Source organism: Musca autumnalis, unplaced genomic scaffold, assembly GCF_047663935.1.
Source record: "Musca autumnalis isolate F117 unplaced genomic scaffold, ASM4766393v1 scaffold_5, whole genome shotgun sequence".
NCBI classification, from domain to species: domain Eukaryota; kingdom Metazoa; phylum Arthropoda; class Insecta; order Diptera; family Muscidae; genus Musca; species Musca autumnalis.
Genome location: NW_027412088.1, coordinates 126,535,574 through 126,539,118, shown reverse-complemented (window position 1 = coordinate 126,539,118; position 3,545 = coordinate 126,535,574).

Sequence of the window (3,545 nt, the reverse complement as noted above, 5' to 3'; positions counted from 1 at the left end):
TTTTTTGTTTACTCACATTTTGTCACCAACCCTCGTACCTGGTATCTATTGCATAAAACTTATGAAAATCCACATAAACAGAATGACTTTATTAAATATCCCCGTCCCTCAGTTCTGTACCCAAAACGACATATTTTGCATGCTCGCTCCGATTAATTGACCCATAAACAAACCCCGTTTAGATGGTAAAATTTCTAACTATCTGCTCCGAAGGTCTACATGCATTGAATCAACAGAAAAATTTGCTTTCATTTCATGCTCTCTTTATTGATATGATCGCCATGTACACCACATTTCAAATTTACACCGACCTTTAACAATTAGTCTTGTGACATTTAACACAGGTAAATCTACGTTAAGGGTTCAAACATTCATGACACTCAATTTCACACTAATCCTAAATGGTTAAAGTATTAAATTTTAGTGTTTTTATAGTCCCATTATCTGCGTTTCTCAGGCGGCTATCGCATCCAGAACTACGTGCATTCATGGCCATGGTGACTCGAACTCCGTTTCACATTTTTTTCCGCATTGGCTCACTCCATCACCACTGAAACCATACTAAAAACATAATTATAACCGAAGAATATTATACACCCTTTTCTTTACATTTAACTCACTAAAAGTTTTGAAAAACAATTTTAATTTTCTTTTATTTGATTTCCAATACGAGTAACACGCGATGCACAATGTTTTTGTTTCAATCCTCTTTTAATATTGTTTTTGTTTTGATTCTCACAGACATTTCATTCATAAATTTCTATCGCTCTTCGTAGTTGGTTCCCTTACTATTTTCACCACAGCAGAAGATTAATGGTTCACATCTTTGCTAGATAAAAATCACAGTGCTCATCAAAATATAAATTGCTTTTAAATCTCAAAATACACTTTAAATAATTATTTAAAGCAGATATTCGAAATCTAAGAATAGATTTTGTTCAAAAAATGAATTTTTTATTATCTGTACAAAAATTAATGGATAAACATCGATAACACCATATACGCATTGGCAGCATTCACAACTTCGATAACTAAAATTTTATTTTTCTCTTTGTCTGTATTTTCGCTGCAACTAAATATTGATAGCTATTTCAAGAAAAATAATCTTTCTTTTCTATCAAAATCTTGAAAGTGATCAGACATTAAATCTTGGAAAAAAATCCAAAGTTATTTTTCTCATCATAAGTCAATTTTATTTGAAAGTGAGCAAAATTGTCCATAACCATATTTCCCATTCACTAAACAAAATATTAAAGGTAATCAATCAATTTCTGTACGTTTTCTGTGCAAGTGTAACTATTGCGAAAATATTTTAGGAAATCTGTGAAATTGTTTTGAGGCTTCCAAAATCAGATACACAGAAGATCGGCGTTGTCGCTCGAAAATATTGCCTCATCCGTAGAAGCATATTGAGAACTCAAAAATAAAGCCGAAATTTGCTATTTCGGAGGCACCCAACCATTCTGTACCAAATTACCCACAGGGTAATTGGTCTACCATTATCGTATATCGAATCACTTTAAATACTGTATCCAAGAATCCTTTTGGTGCCGAATTAGTCTCTTGGGCGACCGTCCAACGCCGAGGGGCAGTCGTGAGTTATTGGGATCCAGAAAATAGGAATCGCCTAAGCTCAAGGTGGGTGACCAAGAATATTAAGCCCAACAAGTACATCCCAATAAAACCAAGAATTTGATATTTCTTCTAAAGTCAATTCGAGAAGTTAAGACAAAGCTCCGTGTGGTCTTTCCATACCCTTCATACACCGCCGTTTATATTGAGGTTGGTTTCTGATGACAATTGGCTTTAAGTTACGTCACTCTCTATTCTTCATGATGTAATAATTTAGCTGCCGGGAGTTACATTGAAGTATCGAAAATTTACCCGGAATGTGCTGATGGAAATCTGAAGTTTACATATTTTGTTCAAATCTTGTCAAATTCAACAATATTGCCCAAGCCAACTAGCATAATCATTCTATCTTGGATACTGGCTTAGCGAAATAGATTAATGAAGAAGTAACCTAAACGAATCTGAATGTCCATAACGGGTCTATTTTCGAAATGGTGGAATATATACTTTAATATATTAACCTACGTAATCATCTGAAATGTACCCCCGTATTAACTACTGTGCACAAATTATGCCAAATAAGTACAATTCTGAAGTATATAAGTCAAGGTGCAGGTGACATTCCTAATGATTAAAATTGTGTTCACATACTATGCCTGAATTATTTCGAAGTGAATCTAAATTGCAGTTGCAACAAAATATTAACTGTTAACGAAAATGAACACAATTTTTCGTTAAGTGTATATCAATCTGCAATACATTTAGTTCCCATTTTAATCTTTATCATTTCTATTAATATAGAGTAGACTTCTTAATTTTATCGCATGAGATAAAATCATCACAACCAACATACATACATACCTAATACATACATACCTAATAATTAAACCAGCATCAAACTATTGGAGAAGGCCTTCAACAATACGGAGAGCATGGTAAGTGAGTAAAAATCTCATTATTGAACAATTGTTGGTTCTCGTGAGTTAAAGAGATAGATAGATAGATAGATAGATAGATATAATAGCAATGTATACTCTTTTTATAATAATCAATTTGAGAGTTCACCTTGCCGTTGACCTTTAAAATTGTGTTTTCCTTGAATTTAATTACCATCTCTCGTTTTCATTGTGATAAGTTTATCTCTTAATTTTAAATATCAAAAGTATTGATTATCCCATTAAGGGGAACTATATTTCATTGCTGTAACTTTTTGGTCCATAGTATAATCCATAACGTAATGATTTTTTTTTAATTTTTATTCTTTCCTTACATATACATATCTGATATACGTGTATATCTGTTCCTAAATCTATAAATAGATTAAAAAATATTTATGATGTGAATAAACATTATTACTTAATTCAATATGGAATTGTAATTTATCAATAAGACGTTATCTTATTTAGGGATGTCTATATAGATTGGAGGTGAGCCAAATTTGGGGTCCAAGGGAAAAATAGCCACCATGGACATAGGCAGGTGAGGGTTTAGAGGCTGCTTCTCATAACATCTGAGAGGCACAAATGTTCTTGCAGTACGCGATTAAGACAACCACATTAGCTGTTCACATTTAATTTTTTCTAGATTTTTTTATGGGGTTTTCAATTTCAATTTATTCAGTTTCTCTATTGTCTTACTTGGTCCACATTTCAGTCTTAATTATACGTTGTTGTTTTTATAAGGGAGTCTACATTAATATCTGTGACAAGACATGCATTTGAATATAGAAGGACAAGAACCCCCCATTCCGACTGCAGCTTCCAATTCAACGGCTCCCGCAGTCCTTCTCATAACCAAATGCTCAGATGCTTCAATTTAATGAAAAAAATGCATCTGATCAAAACTCAAGTCGTGTACATTACAGTATTTGGCGCCCAACGTGGGGCCTAGAGATTCTAGCTTCAATCCTGGCTCTGTTTCCGATTATTGTTTTTAAATTTCATTAACTGCAAAGTTATAAATTTTGCCTTCTT